At 40.4% G+C, this 13,944-nt stretch overlaps 1 protein-coding gene across 7 annotated transcripts in view; it reads right to left on the bottom strand.

Moving 5' to 3' along the window:
* LDB2 (LIM domain binding 2) overlaps positions 1 to 13,944 on the bottom strand; it is a 315,970-nt gene that overhangs the window by 266,592 nt on the left and 35,434 nt on the right. The window lies entirely within an intron of this gene.

Raw genomic sequence — 13,944 nt, 5'->3', positions numbered from 1 at the left:
GGACAAAGCTGGGTGGATGAGTTACTTCATCCTATTTCTTGTCGAAGACCAAGCAGCATTTTGCTAAATAATTTATATACCATACATTTCTCTATCTGGCTAAACTTGTGAGTTAGTGAAACTTCATCCCCCTTACATGGTATGCTTTGCTCTCCAATATTCTCTGATAGTGAGGCTGGCTGTTGTTGACCAAGCTTTCTATATTTGTGATGTGTGTGAAACCGTATGTGGAAAATTCATGCACCTATAAAACCTGGTATATGTAATTTTACACAGCTGTCAGACTAAGGACAACATTTTACGAGTAATTTTTGACTTCAGGTGCCTCAACTTTTGGTACCCAATTTGAGACACTTTATATACCCCTTTTGAAAACTGAGGCCCAGATAGGTGGGGGATTGGGTTTCTTTGTTTGTTTTTTCTGAACAAACAGAGCCCAGTGCTGCAGCTACTCTACTACAGTTTCCCCAGGGGCTTCAATGCAAGTTCCACAGACAGAGCCAAATCCTGGTCCCATTGATGTCAATGGCAAAACTTTCAGTGGAACTAGGGTTTGCTCCGCAGAGGCGCTACAAACATCAGGTCTCACTGAAATCCAGGCCATTAGCAGGGGTGCTGGAACAATTTGTATAGTGGGGGTGCTGACAGCCATTGAACCAAACTGTAAACCCTGTATAGAGTGGAAACCTCTTCAAGCCAGGGGGTGCAGCAGCATGCCCAACACCCCTAGTTCCAACACATATTGCCACTAGGTTGGTGTTAAAAAGCAAGTTAAAAATGATATAAAAAGCCATTGAATTACCAGACACTATGTTATTTCTTTTCATGTGTATCTCTGTGGCTTCAGTTTCTCAGTAAAAAAATGGAGAATACTGAACTGAGCTTTCTCAATTTATATTTTTCTGTTGCCTCTCATAATCTTGCTCTGGGTTCGCAAGCTAATAGAAGCTAGTTTATTAAGGAAAGTGTGCTCACCAGGTGGGTTTATCCAAGTTCTCACGGACCTAGTATTTTCATACACTTCCTGATAATTACCCTGAATATATAGGTGTGCGTGTGATTGTGTGCAGGTACATGCATGTTTGTACATACACTTAATTGTATTTGTAATAGGCCACCCTTGACGTTTCAGTAAGTTTAGTCAAGGCATTTTTTTCCCTCCAAACATAAAAACTGTTTTTAAAAGGCATCTACCTTCTATCCACCGCAGACATGGGAGTGGTACTAGTTATCAGATCTCTCTCCACCATCCTTTTTTGTTTAAAAAAGACACTTTCTTCGATGCTGCTCTAGGCAGAGGTGGGGAAACTTTGGGTTGTAATAATCATAACCACTGAATCTTTCCACCTCTAGAAGGGCATCTATGTAGAAAACATCTCTTCATTCCTACCACACAGATATTCAAGAATGTGTGTTAATATTCATATTCTAATTTATTATTAGGAATAGAGCCACAGCTCCTTAGCTAAAAGAAAAGGAGTACTTGTGGCACCTTAGAGACTAATAAATTTATTTGAGCATAAGCTTTCATGAGCTACAGCTCACTTCCTTAGCTGTAATGGACCTAGCCAATCAGCACTACAGTGAACTGCTCCAGTTCTTTATTGAAATTCATTCCATTTTATTTGTATTGCAGGAGGATGTAGCATAATAAAATGGAGAAGAGATCATCTGAGTAGTTTTAAACATCAATGCTCCCTTACCTTCTTGACCAAAGTATAACCCTCTGTCACTTCTGCCCCAGAGGGAAATGGTTCTTTGCAACCTATAGCAGCTTCTGTAACATTTAGTGTAGAATATGGCAACAGCTAAGATACAGCTACTGTACCTGCACTCAGAAAGGTATCATCATAATATTGCTACTATTTTAGCATATGTAGCACACCAGAGACAATATATGCTTTGCTTAAGGTAGCCCAATTTATGTTCAAAATGACATTTAAAATAGCCCCTTTGCTCAAGACTAAAATATTTAGACTTATTCTATTCATTTGCCTATAAATACAGATGTCTATTAAAAAGCAAAACCGAATACATATCTGCTTGGTACTGAGAGTTGTGTTTGATAAACCAATAGGGTTTGGGGATTTTCAAAATGTTTATACTGGGCACACAGTGGTTAATTAGATCAGTTGAATGCAGAGCTTAAAAAGCAATGTATCTCCTCTGTCCCCTAGGAGGATCTCCAGCATTCAACTGTACCTCAGTACTTATGCACGTTGCAAGAGTTTACTGCATTTCCACCCAACATCCCAATGAGATAAAACACATAGACCACAACACTAGATACTGTCAAAAAGAAAATCCTTTTCATATGGAGCTGAACGCAGTGCTGCTCGAACAATTTGTATGGTGCATGTGCTGAGAGCCATTGAACCAAACTGTAAACTCTATATCTGATGGAAACCACTTCAAGCCAGGGGGTGCAGGAGCACCGCCCAGCACCCTTCATTCCAGCACCTATGGTTGAAGGTATGTTAAACTTTCTGCTACTATAAGAACAGAGACTTGGAAGGAATCCCTTTAACTGGCATGAGACTACTTTAGAATCATAGAAAATCATGGTGCATTTAACAACAGACATCAGATTACAATATAGTTGGACAAATGCTGTCCTTTGCTATATTTGTGCAACCCTAGCAAAGCCACTAACCTGGCCTGGGTGTAATGGAGAGCAAAAATATGGCCAGTAGGTATGAGAACAACAACAGGTGTTAATGACACATTAATGACATTTTAATGTTCTTGGAAGATTACAATTATTCGATACCATTAACAAATAATAATTTGTGGTATTTTCTAATCAAAGTCAAATTTATGATGGATGAACATGTAAAATATAAATTTAATCCTTTTGATTTGTGGGATTAAAACCAAAGTGAAATACTCAGAATCTGATTTAAACCAGCATATAAAATCCTACCTTCTAGTTCTGTATTGTCTATGATCCTATTATTATTCAATTATTTGTATTACTTCTTTGTGCCTCAGAACCCCAGACACGGATCAGGGCCCCATCGTGCTAGGCATTGTATAGAGCAAAGAGTCAGTCGCTGCCCCAGACAGTTTATGACCTATGAGCATATCTACACAATAAATGCTGGGCACGGGCTCATTTGTGCACAGGCTTGAATCCAGCTAGTGCAGGTAATAGTAGTGAAGACATCACAGAACGGGCTTCAGTGAGGGTTAGCAAGGAGAGTATGTACCCAGGGTCTGTGCCAGGTGCCAGGCTTGTACTGTCATGGAGGATAGGTCCATCAATAGCTATTAGCCAAGATGAACAGGTATGGTGTCCCTAACCTCTTGTTGCCAGAAGCTGGGAATAGGTGTCAGGGGAGGGATCATTTGATGACAACCTGTTCTGTTCTTTCCCTCTGGGGCATCTGGCATTGGCCATTGTCGAAAGACAGGATACTGGGCTAGATGGACCTTTGGTCTGACCCAGTATGGCCGTTCTTATGTTCTTATTAGTTCTGAAGCCCACACTGCACTGTCTTCACTGCTGTTGTTACCTGTGCTAGCTGAATTCAATCTAGTTTGGGTAGGATACTTTGAAAACATACCTAAGTATAAGACAAGAGACAACAGACGGATACAGGGACAGATAGACAGACAAGAAAACCATGAGACAATATTTCTTAGCATAGTATGCTGCGGTCTCAGCCACTTGTTTGAAAATTTAATAAGTAGGTGATGGAGGATGGCATCTTGTACTGTAAGATCCTGATTCATTACGGACGTAATGTTCTGTCTGAGTATCTCAGCAGGGTACATCATTCATCACCTGCCCAATTTAAGTTCAAGAAAGAATTTTTCAGAAAAAAAAAGTACAATGAGAAATTCACATTAAGAATAATAGGTGATGAATTATCTACAACCGAAGAGCGTGAACAATTTTCTACCCCAATTTTGGTGTAAAGAGGTTTTGTGTCTATTGCCTATTTCTGTTGCTTAGCACATTTTAGTCACTTTCATTTAACTCTGCTAGTTTGTAGCCATTTTCCACAGCCAACAAATATTCTCTTCATTTTTAGGGGGGGTTTTGGGTTAGCCTAAATCTTAGTTACAAACTTAGTTGGTCCTGTATGGCAGCTACACAAAGTTTCAGTATTTAATCTGAGTCATGAGGTGATACTAGGAGTATGAATACAAGATCTAAGGGTCAAATTTAGTGAAATGGCATGTATGCTGTGACACTTATAAAATACATTACAATACTTCGACAAATTCATTCTAGGGACCATTAACACAGTTAAAACCAAATCATCACTGTTTAATTTAACATAATACACTAAACCAGTAAAGGTATTTAAACCAATAGACAATTGTATCCCATGGTATTTGTCAATATCCAAAATAAGCTAAGTTTTAGCTGTTATTTTCAAAAAGATACATATGTTACTTAATAAGCCACAAGGTGTCATGGTGGCTCAACTGGTAGGACTCTTGTCAGTCTAGACACGCAGGTTGTGGCTTCAGGTTACATACCAATGCTAACACAGCTCAGTACTAGGGTGTCTGTGCTGTGCTGCATATTTAGAAGTGCACATTCTGCAGTCCTTTGGATGAAAGTCAGTCAGTCAAAGTCCAGCCTGGTTGTTTCAGACTGGCTGTTTTTGTCAGTGTTAAATATCTTAGCTGTCTCACAAGCAATACGCTTAGTATGCTGGCTTCTTGACCAATCATTTTACTTTACATTATTAACCCTGTCAGTGTGCTAAGAGGTACTGAAAAGAGCTGAGCTAGTCACAGCAAAAAATAGACTTGATGAATTGAACCTCTTTCTGCTCACAGCAATTCTGTGAACAGATAACTTCCTGGAATATATTAATTATTCACATTTTAGACTAATTTTTGCTAATTTTTTTTTTAACTCACTGGATTTATCACCAATTTGCTGTAAGTACACAATATTCTATATTCAAAATTCAACTTGTGATTGGTCATACAAGCCACACGTACTGTTTCTGTTCCCTGGCTGGATGACCATAACCCTTATAATTATGATGAAGGCTTAAAAAGCCACTGAAGCTTTGAAATGATTCAGTCTAATTTTTTCTTGTTACAGCCACATGAAGTCATTGAATGTCAAGCAGTGTCCCATGCCACATAAAATACACAGGTACATGGCATTCACTAATCTCTAATTTTCCACCATCATCAGTCATTGACGCTAAATAGCTTCATATGTATGCACAGACCTGGTTATGGAGGTGGCAGGAAGATCCTTGCCTGGCTTGTTTAATTGCTCTGGGCCAGGGCTCTGGCAAGGGTTTTTTGGAAATTATCCCCTTGATGGGTCAAGTAGCATCCTATCTCATATCAAATAGGCAACCTCCTGGCTGAATACTTGAGAAGGATATATTAAAATTCACTTTCTCCAAGTATTCATGAAGGTGAAACTCAACTGTTCAATGTTAACAGAAAGCAAACTCATAAAGGGCATGGATTCATTTTTAAATTCAAGTGAATACTCATAGACATTTTTACTGCAGTATTTGTTACACTCTAATACAGAGCTGTTATCTACTGTATTGGTTCCGCCTACAACTCATGCCAGCACATTCTTCATAATGAGCCTACCCTTTATAATAATAATCATGGATGTGCACAAGGCATGGCAATCAAAGGGTTATTACCATAGCTTGTTGGCACACTGTTCATGATTACATGCAGGATTCCATTCAGTGCATAATGCCAAGTATCCCACAAAGCATTACTACATGATAATTATTGCTATGTAAAACAGATAGATGAGCTATATAATAATTGCAGTGCATCATATCTGAACTCCTAATTGCTAAAAATGATACTTCAAATCACGTACACAACATTATTAGCTAATTACCTTAAGAGTTAACTGATACTCTTGTAATGAGGACTAGGGACAAGTGACAGGGCTATTTAGTACCTTCATTCAGAGTATATCTTCACCACCTGCCGGATAAGTGGGCAGCGATCGATCCAGCGGGGCAGTGTAGACATAGCCTGAGTGTAGAATGCTACCATTCTGATTAGGTAGCATTTCACACTGACTTTGCTCAGGTCTAAAATAGCATATATGTTGCAAGGCAATGGAAAATCAAGCGCACATATTTGTTCTGTCCAGTCTCAGATAATCTGAAAGGTTCCATATCACAACAAAGAAATTGGATGTGGAAATTTGGTGTTGTTTCCTAGCTTCTTAAGGAATAAAGTAAGAAGTGACGTAACCTGAATTTTGGAGGAGGATAAAAGGTTGCCCATTTTTGCTTTATGTTTTTAAAGAGTATTTTCTTTTATATATATATATATATATACACGAGTGCGTGGGTGCACACAGGCACATATGCACATATTGAATTTTGTATACCATAGGTTTCAGAGTAACAGCCGTGTTAGTCTGTATTCGCAATAAGAAAAGGAGTACTTGTGGCACCTTAGAGACTAACCAATTTATTTGAGCATAAGCTTTCGTGAGCTACAGCTCACTTCATCGGATACATACTGTGGAAAGTGTAGAAGATCTTTTTATACACACAAAGCATGGGTCATCCTTCAGGATAGGTTGTAGATCCTTAATAATGCATTGGAGGGGTTTTAGTTGGGGGCTGAAGGTGATGGCTAGGCGTTCTGTTATTTTCTTTGTTGGGCCTGTCCTGTAGTAGGTGACTTCTGGGAACTCTTCTGGGTCTATCAATCTGTTTCTTCACTTCTGCAGCTGGGTATTATAGTTGTAAGAATGCTTGATAGAGATCTTGTAGGTGTTTGTCTCTGTCTGAGGGGTTGGAGCAAATGCGGTTGTATCGCAGAGCTTGGCTGTAGACAATGGATCGTGTGGTGTGGTCAGGGTGAAAGCTGGAGACATGTAGGTAGGAATAGCGGTCAGTAGGTTTCCGGTATAGGGTGGTGTTTATGTGACCATTGTTTATTAGCACTGTAGTGTCCAGGAAGTGGATCTCTTGTGTGGACTGGACCAGGCTAAGGTTGATGGTGGGATGGAAATTGTTGAAATCATGAAATCTACAACCTATCCTGAAGGATGACCCAACACTCCCACAAATCTTGGGAGATAGGCCAGTCCTTGCCTACAGACAGCCCCGCAACCTGAAGCAAATACGCACCAGCAACCACATACCACACAACAGAACCACTAACCCAGGAACCTATCCTTGCAACAAAGCCCGTTGCCAACTGTGCCCACATATCTATTCAGGGGACACCATCATAGGGCCTAATCACATCAGCCACACTATCAGAGGCTCATTCACCTGCACATCTACCAATGTGATATATGCCATCATGTGCCAGCAATGCCCCTCTGCCATGTACATTGGTCAAACTGGACAGTCTCTACGTAAAAGAATAAATGGACACAAATCAGATGTCAAGAATTATAACATTCATAAACCAGTCAGAGAACACTTCAATCTCTCTGGTCACGCGATTACAGACATGAAAGTTGTGATATTACAACAAAAAAACTTCAAATCCAGACTCCAGCGAGACTGTTGAATTGGAATTCATTTGCAAATTGGATACAATTAACTTAGGCTTGAACAGAGACTGGGAGTGGCTAAGTCATTATGCAAGGTAACCTATTTCCCTTTGTTTTTTCCTACCCCCCAATCCCCCCCCCCTCCGACGTTCTTGTTAAACCCTGGATTTGTGCTGGAAATGGCCCACCTTGATTATCATACACATTGTAAGGAGAGTGATCACTTTAGATAAGCTATTACCAGCAGGAGAGTGGGGTGGGGGGAGGTATTTTTTCATGCTTTGTGTGTATATAATAAGATCTTCTACACTTTCCACAGTATGCATCCGATGAAGTGAGCTGTAGCTCACGAAAGCTTATGCTCAAATAAATTGGTTAGTCTCTAAGGTGCCACAAGTATTCCTTTTCTTTTTGTGAATACAGACTAACACGGCTGTTACTCTGAAAAGTGTAAGGATAGAAAGCAGCAGGTATGCGGGCACTGTATGTGGTAGGAAAGCCAAAATTGTTCTAATTACTCAACCATGGGGCAGGGAGAGTGGGAGGGGATGTGAAAGGGCAGCTATTTGGTCTGTATAACAGGGTGACAGTTTTCCTAGTGGCCCTCTCTGCTGGCAGGTTTAGAAACCTACATAAAGATGTGAACACATTGTGGCAGGTGTAGCCCATTAAAATCCACCCTAGATATAAAGAGATATGGGAGCTGACTGGAGAGAGAGGGGGGAAATACAGTTTATAAACAGAAATATCTACAGGCCAAGCTTAGGAAGAACGACTAGTCTGACGTTTATTGTTTTGTTGTGGTTATCCAATTACCAATAAAGCTCTATTTTGCTCTGGAGCAGATGGGAACACCATGTGCTCACTGTCTAAGTGTGGGAGAATGGGAAGGTGTGGCTGGGTTCCCATATAGCAAGTGGTTTGTACATTAGTGTGCAGAGTGTAGGGTGGTAAAGAAGGAGCATGTGCCTCATATTAAGGATATCAGTTGGTGGCTCCTTCACGGGGCCATGAGCATGGGCGTGTACTTGGCGCGGTTCACCCCTATCCCGGACACCTGCCCCTTTTGTGGTGTGAGGGAAACCCTGGTGCACATTTACCTGGAGTGCGCCAGGCTGCAGCCCCCATTCCGGCTCCTCTTAAATATCTTGTTAAGATTTTGTTTGCACTTTTCCCCTCACCTTTTTATTTATGCACTCCCTATCCATGGCCCCACAAAGTCATGGGACCTCCTGGTCAACCTCCTCCTGTCCCTGGCTAAAATGGCCATCTATAAAACCAGGGTGAGGAGGTTAGCTGATGGAGTCTCCTGTGATTGTGCAGCCTCCGTCCATTCACGTATCCGGGCAGAGTTCCTCTGGGCAGCATCCGCTGACTCCCTTGACACCTTCGAGGAGCAGTGGGCACTGTCCGGGGTTCTCTGCTCGGTGTCCCCATCTGGTTCCCTTCGTTTGACCCTTTGATGGGTCAAGTAGCATCCTATCTCATATCAAATAGGCAACTTCCTGGCTGAATACTTGAGAAGGATATATTAAAATTCACTTTCTCCAAGTATTCATGAGGGTGAAACTCAACTGTTCAATGTTAACAGAAAGCAAACTCATAAAGGGCATGGATTCATATTTAAATTCAAGTTAATACTCAGACATTTTTACTGCAGTATTTGTTACACTCTAATACTGACCTGTTATCTACTGTACTGGTTATCTACTGCACTCCTGTCCCTGTTATTTCATTTGTTGGTCCCCGGAATTACTTGGTTCCCAGGTCCTGTGGATTCTCCTCTTAGGCTGAGGGGGGATCCTTTAGCAGTGGGCGGGCTTCCGCCTGCCCACTTCCTGGATCCCAATAGGACTAAGGAGCAACTGGAAGAATTGCCCTGGTGTGATGAGCCATGGGGCTGGGCAGTGTAAAGAAGTTTCGTTCCGGTGGAGCTTCAAAGCTCAGGTTCTGCATCCCTACTCCTGCAGGAGTTTTAGCCCTAGCAGCACTTCCAGCTCCTCTGAAGCTTATGGGCTCCACCGGCACCTCACTCTAGCATCTTCCTTTGGTCCTGGCGAGTTTATAAACTTTACCAGCCACCAAGTCCTGACGGCCGTGAAAGTTTTTGTATAGCCTATACATTTTTCAGCCAGGGCAATTTTCACTGGTCCCTCAGAATTAAGCTCAACAGTTAAGTCTCCACATCTTACTGTTATCTGACTGTGGGTTATAGCCCCTGGGTAATCCTGCCTGATACTCTGTCCTTTCTTATATATTTATATATAAGACAGTTTGGCAACGGATAAGTCTACACTGGAGCTAGAGGGGTACACACATGAGCTCTACCTTTGTGCCCTGTGCAAAAGTCCCTAGCCTAGGTGTTGAGCTGGGAAAATCAGCACAGTTGGAATGCTTGGTGCATGACACACATGCAACTTTTGGCAAAATAACACAAAAAATATACCCTACAAAGTAAAGTGTCTAGTAAATATGTTTTAATTTCTTCAGAAGGCCACCCTTAGATATTTTTAGTGATACACACAATGGAAGCTAATGCACCGAATGCATCTAAACCAAATAGGGTATTTTTTTAGGTCTGATCTAGCAGTCCTACTGCAGGCAAAACTCCCACTGAAATAAGAGCACAGGATTGGGTCCATCACATATGATCTCAGTTCTCCTCCTCACAATAAAAACAGCTTTTGCTTTTCAGATAAGATCTGCATTGTAAATTGTGGCTACACCCAATCTGAAGAAGACTGAGTTTTGAACTATTTATGTTGCTTTTTTTTTTGCTCAAAACATGCTTTATGATCTTTATAAACAATGAGCTGGTAAGGATCTTTGCAATTTAAGGAGGAGGTTTACAGAAGAGTGTTCCCCTTAAAATTCACATTGATTTTTCCCCTCCAAAAAACCAAATAAGACACTCTGTGCTTGCCAACTATATAGTTCATGTTCTATATTATAGCTCAAGAAAAACAAACAAGCAGAAAGCCCTCACTGATTGTAAGCTAAGAATCAACGTGGAAAGGAAGTGAACTGATTTTTTTCTAGCCTCATAAATATTGTTAGTTTGTAGCAATTTTAATTGAAAACAGCCCCAACAGAATTGTTTTTAAAAAAGAGAAAAAGAAATCAGTAAAAAAAATACAAAGACCCCATGTCAGTCTAAAGGGGCTTGTGCGGTCTATTTTAAAAGTGACCTTTACGTTCAGACAAACATGCTTTAAGAATGGTCTTTTAAAGTACCTTGCTGGGTATTAGGATATTTGAGGGTAACATTCTCAAATTCTTAACAACAAGAGTCAGCGTCTCAAAGCATTTTGGGCTTCTCCCCACCACAAAACACAACCTCCTCTGAAACAAACTCAGACTTATTATACACATGGTACCAGAGATCTGTTTGTGATATCAAGTTGCTATGTGAACAAATGTGATGTCACAACACAGAATTTTATGACTAATATATTCAAAAATGTATCAGAAAGGAGAAAAAAAAGATGATTTCATAAAACAGCAATCTGAGGAAATAAGCCAGGGGGAAAACAGAGAGAGAGAGAGAGACTCTTCCATTTAAGTATGGAGTATAGAGGGGTTGTTTTTTTTGCTTTAAATGTTTGGTTTAATATCTGCGTAAATAAATTTCCAGTATGTTTAAGCAGCTGTTTTTAAATCACTATTTATTGTCTTTTACTGATATTCTTCATTGTGAAATCTTCACTTCTGTGAAATTTACTGTACAGATTAATAAAAGCTAATATGGTTTGATTGCTTTGTTTTGGTTTTAAAGAAAGAATCATATTACTCTAAACTACTTCTCCAGTCACCTCTATAACACTGTTTTCTGAGCCAGGTATGAAGTTAAATGTTGCATATCAGACATAATAGTTAATGAAAAATATCACCACTTGTGATAGAGACAAACATATAGACTGCAGGACAATTTGAATAGCCTATAATACAAACAACTTCCAGAAATACAAGGAACCTAGAAACAAGTGAAAAAGTTGCCATATTTCATTGCATATTGATGATAAAGAAATTGATCAAACTCTAACCTGTCAGCAGCTATAAGTGATTTATCTGCAGCATGTTGTAGTATCAGAGGATATTTCAAACGTGTTATCTCTTTATTTTAAAATATTTTTAATTATAAAAATTCTAATAAAATAGGAATTGCAGCATCAAAGAAGGAGAGAGGTGGTTTCTTTTATGTTGGAAGTTCCATGGAGAAGGAGATATGAAATCTATTTACCAATTTACCAATACTTTACACTACACATGAAAGAATTCTTACATGGCTACAATAGATTTATTCTCTAAGTATGTTAAACTAATACAGATATCCAAAACATTCAGATAAATGGAGTATGGATGTACAGGAAAGAAATCCCATGGTCACACACACAGCAAGAAAACAGCTGCATTTTTATAAACCAAGAACTTCAGTTACCTGGGATAAAAATTAAATGGAGTTTACCCTTATTTCTGTCAGCCAACTTAAACATTTTAAAGAAAAAACTTATGTTTACTTATTAAAATCATGTATGCTAGAAGGACATTTGACTCCCCATGTTGAATTAAGAATTGGTGTATTAATTTACATTTTTAAAGGAAAAGAACCACTGTATCAAACTTCTGTGTGATTTGACTTTTTTTCTCACAACCTTTAAAGAGGCTGAAGTATGGCTGAAGGCTGGTTAACAACCTGGGCTCTAGCACAGTTTAAAATCACATAAGCAAGAATGATTTCAGAGTAGGAGCCGTGTTAATCTGTATTCGCAAAAAGAAATGGATGGGTCATTACACAAAGTAAAACTATTTCCCCATGTTTATCTACACCCCCCCTCCCGCTCTCCTGCTGGTAATAGCTCACCTTAAGTGATCACTCTGGTTACTGTGTGTATGGTAACACCCATTGTTTCATGTTCTGTGTGTATATAAACCTCCCCACTGTATTTTCCACTGAATGCATCCGATGAAGTGAGCTGTAGCTCACGAAAGCTTATGCTCAAATATATTTGTTAGTCTCTAAGGTGCCACAAATACTCCTTTTCTTTATAGGAAAGAATGAGTTTGGTAGTGACAGCCTTTAACCATTGGACAATTCTCTCTACATCACAAAACCATCACGGAATTGGGCTTGACTTTGCTTAGGGTAGACCCAGGATTTAAAAGCCAATTATAGGAGCACTGGAAGCACTGGGGGTGGGACAGGCCTTGAAGTGCAGAAGAGTGTGCTGTGTCTAGCACGGTTTAGAGTTATCAGTTCTTCACCCATAGCTACCATTTATTCCTAAAGAAAACATACTTAAGAAAACAGAAACCTGGAAGCTGTGCCTAAATTGCATTTTGCTGAGCTTCATTTGCTTAGCATCTTGAGCTACAGCTACACATGCTTCATTAGAGGTTATTCTTTATCCCCACCCCATGCCAAACCAATCAGGCTTGATGCAAAAGGCTTTATAAGGCCTGCCCTCAGGCCTCAGAACAGCTGTATCCCACATTTGCATCCCCAAGGAGATAGTAGACCCTGCCTCCCAGGGGGAAGGAGAGGGGGATGCAGCAACGGCGGACCTATGTAGTGACGGCTCCACTGATCCCAACCCACCCTTTCTTGGCCCTGAACATACTCACATACTCACAAGTCCAGCTGAGCAGTAATGTACAGGGAGCCACTGCGAAGCTGGACTTTGCAGCATGTGGGGTGAGGGGAGGCATACAAGAGACTGTCCCACGACCCTCTATCTTGGACCTTCCTTTGCTGAAGAGGAAGACTGTTGTTGGACTCTAGAGGATTTACTAAGAGAGTTATTGTTGTGCATCATGAGACAACCAAGATAAATGTTTGTTGAAGGCTGTAAAGTGTGAGGTTGTGGGGTTTGGTTTTGTTAGGCATTGTGGTTCCACCCTTCAGGCGTCCTTGCTTTCGATTGGCCTTGTCCAAAGTAGGTTCAAAACGGGTCCCAGAAACCCTCCACCCCCTCCCATTCCTCCCTTTTGGAAACTCCATAACTGCGTTCCCCTTAAACTGCTTTACTTGTGCTACCTTCCCTGTGGGGTTGAGTGTATGCAAGCAGCCTCCATCAGAGGCCATCACCTACATTATTCCAAGGATTGCCTGAGGAAAAATGCTTATTTAGTGAGCCCATATCCCTCAAAGCCCAAGCACATTCCTTCCATAACCTGCAAGGCTCCACTGATCAGGATGTAAGATATCCAAGGCTGGTCGTAATAAAACTCTAGAACTCCACAGCTACAAATCACAGATGGGCTTATAAGTGTGTAAAATGAGTGTGAAACTTCCACTCTCTACCTGCAATTAGACAACAATGCGTCATCACAATCTTTCCACATCTAGCCACCGTAAACATCAAAATGTCCAAGGAACTAAATTTTGTATTAAGGAACCTGCTCTAGCACAAGTATGGGTGATGGCGCTGAAGGTAGTTAGAGAATCATATCTGCCTCAACAAGGA

The sequence above is a fragment of the Lepidochelys kempii genome, chromosome 4 (assembly GCF_965140285.1).
Source record: "Lepidochelys kempii isolate rLepKem1 chromosome 4, rLepKem1.hap1, whole genome shotgun sequence".
NCBI classification, from domain to species: domain Eukaryota; kingdom Metazoa; phylum Chordata; order Testudines; family Cheloniidae; genus Lepidochelys; species Lepidochelys kempii.
This window is presented reverse-complemented; position numbering and strand designations above follow the sequence as displayed.